The following is a 10165-nucleotide window of genomic DNA, read 5'->3' on the forward strand; positions in this document are numbered from 1 at the left end:
GCGGCTTTTTTCGTGCGACCAATATTTGACTAGCATCAGCGCCAAACGTGGATGTAAAGCCCGTTCTACATTAATTGCAGTCGCCAGTTGCAATTTGCAACACCCAATAAATGTCGAGCTTTAACTAGAAACTAAGCGCCTATTGGATGTCAAGTCGCAACTAGCTGCTTGCGATTAATGTAAAACAGACTTTACATCCACGTTTGGCGCTGATGCTAGTCAAATATCGGTCGCATGAAAAAGGCCGCGGTGGCCGCTCTCAGGTTCCTCTCTGGTATTAATGGAGGGGCCATTGCTATATGCCAGAGTCCGCGCGGGGAGAATCGACAGAGACATGAATATATTCTCATATATTTTGTCTCTTATACGAGCCTACTTACTTGTGGTTTGTTCGCGTCGCCAGGCCCCGACATGCTCCTACTCACTCCAACGCATTCTAATAGGTTGACGTCATCGGAATCAACGTATTGGAGTGCGTTGGGGTGAATAGAAGCATGTCGGAGCTAAAGATCTATGGTTTGTTCGCGTCGCCATGCCCCGACATGCTCCTACTCACTCCAACGCATTCTAATAGGTTGATTCCGATGACGCCAACCTATTAGAATGCGTTGGAGTGAGTAGGAGCATGTCGGAGCATGGCGACGCGAACAAACCAATAATCAAAGATTCGCCAATGGCGAACACAATTTTGATTGGTCACTTGAGTCACATGGTTTATCCGCCATTGCGTACCCATGCTGGGCGAGGAAGAGGGGAGAGTGCTCTGTGTTGAGCAGTATAGGTTAAAGGAATATGTGTCAGAAATTATAAGGTAATTTAATCTCTGCACTCTCGAGGGTCACTATATTTTGACGATACACTCAGGAAGAACAAGAAAAATTAAATTTGCATCTGTTATATGGCTGCGTACAACCTTGGAGCAGGCTCGCATTGTTTACTATCTCCACTACTCCAGATCCCAGCCCCAGACCCCAGCCCCCGGCCCCAGCCCCCATCCAGTCACCGTATGGATACAAGATGGTGGATAGCAGTCATGGTGGGGGGCCATTGACGCATCTTTGATTATAGGTCTTTAGACCCTTGGTGTCTACTTGGGCCGTGGGCTGTTAGGCTGAAATCACATGGTGTGGAATAGAAAGTGCGTCATAGAAGCAACCAATCCGAGCTATTCCGCATTTTCTGTTCCGCAAATGTTTGACCGGCCTGTTCCCATGGTGCATCATAGACGGGCAATGACGCATCCGGAATGAAAATTATAGATGTAATACAACTTTTATTAAAATAAATCAAACGTTTTTATAAAATGTAATATTTGTAATAGCAATAATAATCATTAATATAATATTATATGAAATTTTGTATTGAATATTAAAAAGTTGAAAACAATATTTTTAAATTTTTGAACTGCATTGACGCATTCTTGGTCATTTTTCTGCACCATGTAAACAGGCCGGTCAAAGATTTGCGGAATGCGTGATGCGTGATGTAGCCTTGGTCGTACACCATGCAATATTGTTAACCTTTTTTGCTAAAACTTTATTTTTGTCAGAAAATAGTAAAGGTTATGAATATGGAAAATAAAATAGTGATGATTCAAGAGTCTATTAAAATTTTAATGAGAGTATACATGAGAAGAACTCCAATGCTCCGATTCAAAAGGAAAAAATCAGATTTGCTTTAGTAAAATTATGGCTATTATATACAAAATTGTCAAAGCAGAAATTCAAAAGAAGGATGTGGGTCAGGCCTATTTATTCAATTGAGCAGCGTTTCTCTCAAGGAGATAGTGACAATTTAGTTAATATGTTACGAATGACAGATCCTTCTCTATATTTTAATTATTTAAGAATGGATGTTAGCATCTTTGAAGATCTACTATTAATAGTAGGTCCCGAAATTGAAAAACAATTAAATATTAGAGAACCAATTGCTTCATACACAAGACTGCAAATATGCTTAAGGTATTTAGCAAATGGAGATAGCATAAAGTCTATTGGATATGCTTTTCGAGTCGCATCAAATACTGGGTGCGTTCGAAAATAGCTTTCGCTGGTGCTGGGAGAAAAAGTTAAGTTGGTAGTATTGAGAATTTCCAACGCTGCGTTCGTTTTCTCCCAGCTGGGAGCTAGGAGTAGATGGAGACCGATCAAATGGGTGCATTTAATGCAAATAGCAATGAAATATTATGTCAGGCGCGATAACGTATGCATATATTTTATATAACGTAAAATTTATCAGTCAATTCAAGGTAATGTTTTTTCTTTGTTTAATAATACTTAAATATAAAATATATATGAACTTTATTGAATCCCCTTGGGGTTTACAATCTCATCATACTTATTCTATCTTAAACTACTTATTTCTATCTTAAATCTAATTCCTGGTTGCTTTGGCAGCCGCTGCTGCCTCTACAACCTATCCTCCTACGCACACACACACATCGCCTATCTGTGGACTTCCGTTTCCTCTGCCCTTCTTTCAATTAAATAACCATTTTTCCACTCTTCATGCTATCGTCGCTTCTCTCTATCCCCTCCCTCTCTCTCATCAATTCTCTAATCCAACTCTCTCCCTCCCCATCTGCCCCTAAAATTCTTCCTACCACCTCCTGCCAACTGTCTCTGTCTAAACCCCAATCTCTACACTCCTCCCATACATGCTCCCACGTCTCTACGCTACCTCCACATAATCTGCATCTTTTCTTTTCCTCCTCCTCCCAATATTTATTGCTTCTCATCTCGTTACCCAATCTACATCTTATAATTCTCCTCCACCTGCTCTCTCCCCACCCTTTTTTCAAGTATCCTGGTATGCCCTCCTCCTTCACCATTTTATACCACCTATTATATTCTGAACCTACAATTCTCTCCCATCTTTCCTCTCTCTGCATTTTTTTCTCCTTAATAAATATCGCTTCTACTCTATCCTCCTCTCTTTCCTCGCCTAACTCTACCAAACTCACTCCCCTGTCCTCCCAAAAACTCCTTCTTTCCCTTTCCCAGTCACTTCCTACTTTTTTTGTCCTACACCTCGCTTTTATTTCTTCTAAACACATTCTTGCCAACTCGCTACCTCCGCCCTCTTCTAACCTCCTCTCATATTTCCACGCCCTTCTTCCCGCTTTCCCTCTCAATTTATCCCTTAGTATCTCCTCTCTTACCATATAACCCGGCGTGTGCCAATCCAAGCCTAGCATCCATCTCAGATACCTCTCCTCTAGCTTCTCCATACCGTCTCTCTCCTTCCAACCCCAAATTTCCACCCCGTATCCCATAACCGTCCATACCAACCTGTCAAATAGCCACACCCTTCTTCCCCAATCACCCCCGTACCTTCTCTTCCCAATTCCCCAAACCTGACCCATCACTGCCGCCGCCCTTCTTACCCTATCTTTTATCTGCGCTTCTTGCCCCCCGTTTTTTTGGAACACATACCCTAGATAGCAAAATTCCTTTACCTCCTCTATCCTATTTCCTTTCCACCACCAACTTCTTCTACTCTCCCTACCTCCTCCCTTTCTAAACCTCACTATTTTCGACTTCTCTGCATTTAAAACTAAGTTCTTTTCATCTAAGTATCTTTCTAGCCTTTCCAACATACTTCTCATCTGATCCTCGTCTTCCGCTATTAACACCAAGTCATCCGCATATGCTAACGTACACACCTTCACACCTCCCACCTTCACCCCTCCCCACTTGACCCTCCCCATTACTTCTTCTAAGTCTGAGATCAATAGATTAAACAACAACGGACTCAGTGGGCAACCCTGTCTTACCCCCCTCCCCGTCCAAAACTCTTCCCCCGTCTCCTCCCCAACCCTAACTCTACTCTTCGTTTCTCTTAGTAAGCCTTCTACTCTCTCTATTAAACCCTCTCTAATCCCCCTCTCCCTCATCGTCTTTATCAAAATCCCTCTATCCACCGAATCAAATGCTGCCTTTAAATCTACGAATAACGCTACTAATTTTCCTCCTTTTTTGTCCACACTTCTATTTACTACGTAGTTCAATACAAAAATATTATCTATTGTCCCTCTCTTATTCCTAAAACCTGCCTGATTTTCTGGGATTATTTCCTTCTCCTCAATCTCCTCCTTTAACCTTTCTGCTAAAATTTTTGCATATACCTTATAAAGCGTGGGCATTAACGTTATTCCCCTATACTCCTTCACCTGCTTTCCCTCTCCCTTTTTAACAATCGGTACTACTACTCCTTCTTTCCAATTCTCCGGCCATTCCTCTCCCCTCCATACCCTATTCAAAAAACCCCCTAACCACTCCTCTAACCTTCCTCCCCCCCACCTCCATACCTCATTCGGAATACCATCTATTCCTCCCGCTTTTCCTACTTTTAGATTACTCACCACCTTTCTTACCTCCTCCTTGCTTATACCCTGTTCTACCTCTCTCCTACCACTCTCTCTATCCTTTCTCTCGTCTCCTCTAACCACTCTTGTCTCTACTCCACCTAACAAACACATAAAGTACTCTTTCCACTCCTCCATTCTTATTCCTTCGTTGACCCTCCTTTTCTTTCTCCTATCCTTATTTACTATCTCCCACACTTCACTCTCATTCCTGGCCTCTTCTGCTTTTTTCTCCCACCTCCTATTCTCCTCCTCTTTCTTTCTCTCACAAAGAACTTTGTATTCTCTTTTCAGCCCTATATATTTACTCCTATCCTCTAGTCCTTTTCTCCACCTCCTTAATTCCCTCCTCACCTGCCGCTTCACTCCCTCACATTCTTCGTCCCACCAGCCTCTTACTACCTTCTTGCCTTTCCTTCTCTCTCTCTCCGTCTTCCCCATTGCATCCTTAATTTTACTCCGCATCCTATCCCACTCCTCATTTACCTCCTGTTCATATTTTTCCTCTATCTCCCCCTCCAAAACTCTCCTGAACAATTCCCTTCCCTCTTCATCCCAGACTCCCCTTATCTCCCTGCCTCTCCTTACATTTACCTCTCTCCCCTCACTCCTCACCTCTGCCACTACTGGAAAATGATCCGACTCTACCTTATCTATTACCCTCATCTTTTTTATTCTATCTTTCGCTTCTCTATCTACTAAAATATAGTCTATCACAGTGCTTCCCCTGGCTCCTACATACGTATACTCTCCTTCCTCATCTTCTACCATCCTTCTATTGAACATTTCCCATCCACATTCACTTATCAGTTCTATTAGCTTTCTTCCTTCTCTATCTACCTTACTATCTTTGGACATTCTCCTAGTCTGCTCTTCCCCCTCTTCACCATCCGAATCCTCCCCCCAACCTCCTCCTTCTCTACCGGTTCTCGCGTTGAAATCGCCCCAATGATCACCTTCGCTTCTCCATCCTTTGATTCCATCATCTGTCTCAGTAACTGCATAGCTCCTTCCCTACCTTCCTCTTTTATATACACCCCTACAATCCTCCAACTTTCCTTTCTAATCTTAATTTCCACCAACACTAACCCTTCTCCTATTTCAACTATTTTACTTTCTCTATCACTTAACTCTTTTCTTATTCCTACCACCATTCCCCCTATTGCTCTACCTTTTCTATTTTTTCTACTAGCCTTCTGTACTCCCCACTCATAACCCTTTGGTACCCTGTCTCTTATCTTTTTCCAACCCCTTGTGTCCGCCCATGTCTCCGATAAAAACATTACATCCCATTCCTTTAAATTATCCCAAAAATCTTTATCTTTATTTCCCAGCCCTGCCACATTCCAAAAAGCTATTTTCAAGACCCTCGCTTCTCTCGACTCCTCCTCTCTTGACTTACCCTTCACAATCTTCCTACATTCTCTTCCTCCCCTTCCTCTATCCTCAACTCTCCTTTCTCATTCCTCAAGACTTCCTCTTCTTCATCCCACTTCCACCAATAATCTCCTATCCTGATCCTTCCATATCCTATCCATACCCTATTTCCCTTTTCCTCTTCTACTCTTGCTATTTTTTCTAACCTCCATCTCATCCTCCTCTCCTTCCAAGTCCAATCTTCCAAGATTCTTTCTTCCCTACCTTTTAGCGTCTTCTTCCTACTCCACACTTCTTTCCTCTGTTCTTCACTCTCTAACTTCACCCATATCATCTCTCTCCCTTTTTTGTTCCCCTCTCCTATTCTCCTAACTCCCTTCACAGTCACCTCTGCTCCTATCTCCCTGAACACCTTCTCCACCGCCTCTTTCCTACTCCCTTCCTTGACCTCTACACCTTTAATTAATAGATTCTTCCTTCTGTCCTCCCTTTCCTTCATCTCTAACCTCCTCTCTATCTCTTTTACCTTTTTTCCTACTGCGTTATCTCCTCCTACTTCTATTTTCTCTATCTTTCTCTTTAACTCTTCCTGCACCACCACTAACTCTTTTCTTTCTCTTTCCCATCTATATTCTCTTTCCTTGAAATCATTAATTTCTTTTTTCAACGCATTTATCTCCTCTCTCAACTTTCTACCCTGCTCCTCCATAATCTCCTTCAGTTCTTCCTTCATCTCTAATTTAACCATCTTTAAGCTACTAACAATCTCCTCTTTCCAATCTCTTAATTTCCTGTCCCATTCCTCTCCGTCCTCTCCCGCCGGCGATCTAGCTACTCTCTTGCTACCTCTCATGCTATCAACCGAAGTGCAACTGTCGCTTCTGCCTCTATCCGCCATTTTTGTCGCGTCTACTGAACCCGCCTTAACTCTATATTACCTCTCTACTCTGTCACTATGCGGCGCTCCTGCTCCCCCACTCTCACGTCTTCTCTATACCTGCTCCCTGCTTTAACCCTGTTATTCCCCGAGACACCTAATTAATACGTTAACTCACTCTTATCCTCTCTTTCTCCACTCACCTATCCACCCACACTCTCTCTATCGCTCTCTTTCGCTCCCACCCGACTATCCTACCCTCTCCTACGCTTTCCAACACCTCTTATTACACTCAATTCACTGCTTGCAACTACACACGTCTAACTTACTCTGGCCCGGAAACGGAAGTCCTAATACTTAAATATAAAATAAAGTTTAACATTTATATTAATAAATAAAAAGCAAAGAATGAAAGGAACATTAAATTTTATTAATATTTTTTATTGTAATGTATGGCATGGTGGAAGAATGTAAGGTGTGCTCGTTCTTGAAACGAATTTGGGATAGTTCTGCGCAGGGTACCAGGTACGGCCATATTTCAACGTCACAGGCATGGCTGCGCCCATGCCGCCCATGGTTGGACGTTGCACGTCACACATGTCGCACGTCGCGTAATTAATAAAATCGCGTATGTTACGTATGCTGCCGCATCTCCAGGACAGAGAAAGGCAGAGTAAGGTAGAGAAAAACGTAAGTCGTACATGTCGTAGTATACTATTCTAGACTCTAGAGTTGTAGTATATTACAACTTACGTTTTTCTCTGCCTTACCCTACGACTACGACTACGACACCTACGTCTCGTTCTCTGCCTTCAGCCTTAATATTTCTTAAATCTCGTCAGCATTGTGCCATATGTTTTCCTCTGGCTGAAGTAAGTTTAATCTCTATTCCATTATCTTAAATTTCAAGTTATTCTTATTCACGTGAGGTTGCATTATGAAGTGGAAACAAGAAAGGATGAGAAAAATTACAAATATAAAAAAATAATGCAGACCTTGGAATGTAATTTGTTAAAAAAAATAATCCTTTTATAATGATAAACCATAAAATACATAGAAATATGTATAAAAATATTTTTACAAAAATTTTGTATAACTTGTATAGTTCTTTTATATTATGTTTGAATATTTATTCCTCTGAATTTTGTATAATTTTTACTTCTTTATAAAATAAAACTTTTAACTTTTTATTTTTATGTTTATTTTATTTCTGAATTTAAATATTTAAAATTTAATTCAAATATTTAGATTCGTTTATATTTTGTTTGTTGTAAAATATATTTTTACTTTTTTTCTACTATTTTTAATTCTACTATTACAATGTATTTTTACTTAATTAAATTAAAATTAAAATGTATCAAATGTTACTACAAAAAGTCGCAAATAAAATTAGATAATTTTATTTTAAAAAAATTACTTTTATTAGTTTATAATTATTTTTTATAATTTACATGTATATTTTAATCTACTTTTTATTATTAAATATCAAAATTAAGTATAAATTTAAAAATTTTGAACTAAATATAGTTAATATTATAGTTTATAGAATTAATTTTATTACATTAAAAATTGTATGAACAAAAAACCAACTTTATCAAAAATTATGTAAAATTAAATTAGAAAGTAATTTTAAAACGCATTATTTATATTAAATTAGAATATTGTAATTTTTTAAAAATTATCTTATAGTAAAAATAATGAAACAATCACAATTTAAACACAAAAATAAGTTAAACCAATAATAATATGTATGCCAAATTCAAATTGCCGCGACAAGATGGCAGTATCTGGAGCACATTTCTTATTGGTTGTTAGACCCATATGCGCAAGAGCACACCTTGGGTCTGTTCGCGTCACATGCCCCAACATGCTCCTATTCACCCCAACGCACTCTAATACGTTGATTCCGATGACGCCAACCTATTAGAATGCGTTGGAGTGAGTAGGAGCATGTCGGAGCATGGCGACGCGAACAAACCACTTGTATTCTTCCACCATTGGTCTGTTCTTTCTAGCTGCTCTGTTGCACCGGTGCAATAAGTTAAAGTAAGATAAGTATATTTTTTCTCATTCTAACTTATTGCACCAGTGCAACAGTGCAGCTAGAAAGAACAGGGGCTCGATTCTTGAATTTATTTGCAAGAGAAACGTATTCGCAAATTCTGTTCTTACAGAAAAGTTGAAAATTTATTGGCTATCGTATGGCTTTTAACCAATAAACTTGCAACTTTTCTGTTAGAGCGGTTATTTGCGCATACGTTTTCTTGCGAATGAATTCAAGAATCGAGCCCCTGACCACATGATGTATGGTTGCCGTCTATGCCCTATAGGCATCGACATATAGAATGGACTGAGCATTGCGATGGGCAAGCGCGCGCCTGCTTTAGAGTGAGAGGTACTACATCTGAGGCCTATTTTGTCTCTCTTGCAAGCTTCTGATTTGTTATTTCGTCCCCCTCCATTCACGGAGGAGGACGAAATAACAAACCAGAAGCTTGCAAGAGAGACAAACATAGGCCTCAGATGTAGTACCTCTCACTCTAAAGCAGGCGCGCGCTAACCTATCGCAATGCTCAGTCTATTCTATATGTCGATGCCTATAGGTAGCAAAAATAGAAGGTACAACCGTATGTGAATAATAGTTCGATAATTCTTCATGTATTATAACTTAATTGCTACAATGTGTTCCAAATAATTTTTTTTTTTGGTACGTTTCTCCTTTCATCTCGTGTTGTTACTGAACAAGATATTTTGTAATTCTTCATCGTCGTCATCACTGTTATTAGACGATAAACTATACTAGAAAAATCAAACATGTTTTCGAGTAAAATATTCTTCAATAATAACTTTTCCATAATAATAATAATTAATATTGATTAAATTTGTATATTCTTTTTATTGACTTTCGTTTCTTGTTCAACAATACAAAAAGAAAGAGCTTGTAAATACATTATATTAAATAATTATTTATATATTCAGTAATTTTTTATATTGATTAGTTAATTTACGAAAAGTAATAATTTATGAATTTGCATTAAGAAAATATTTTATTTCAAGTAATTTGTTAAATTTCATGTATGCGTCACAACCACACATAACAATAAAAGATATTAAGAGAATTTTTATGTTCCTCTTATTTCTTGCTTTTTATTTATTAATAACGTTATTTTACATTTACTCTATTTTACATTTAAGTGTTATTAAACAAAGGAAAAGGATTACCTTAAATTTCCTAAATTTCAACAATCGTAGGTATAAGTTATACAGGGTGTAATGTAATCGGAAGCCATCCCGTAATGGAAAGATAGACGGGATCGAGATGAACATAAAAGTCCAATATTGTCTTGGGTTAGGTCTATCAATAATCGAGATATAAATTTTTCAAATTGTACGAATGAGAGCGCGCCGTGTGAAGAGCCGAGACGCTCAAGCTGTAGCGCGGCCCACTGTGTCGAGCATTGGCTGCCGGCGGCGGGGGGAAGAAGGAGAAGCGGTGCCGCTGCCTGTGCTTCGCCGCCCTCGCGTCTCACTGCACCGCGCCAATA

This window comes from Monomorium pharaonis, chromosome 1 (genome assembly GCF_013373865.1).
Source record: "Monomorium pharaonis isolate MP-MQ-018 chromosome 1, ASM1337386v2, whole genome shotgun sequence".
Classification (NCBI taxonomy): Eukaryota; Metazoa; Arthropoda; class Insecta; order Hymenoptera; family Formicidae; genus Monomorium; species Monomorium pharaonis.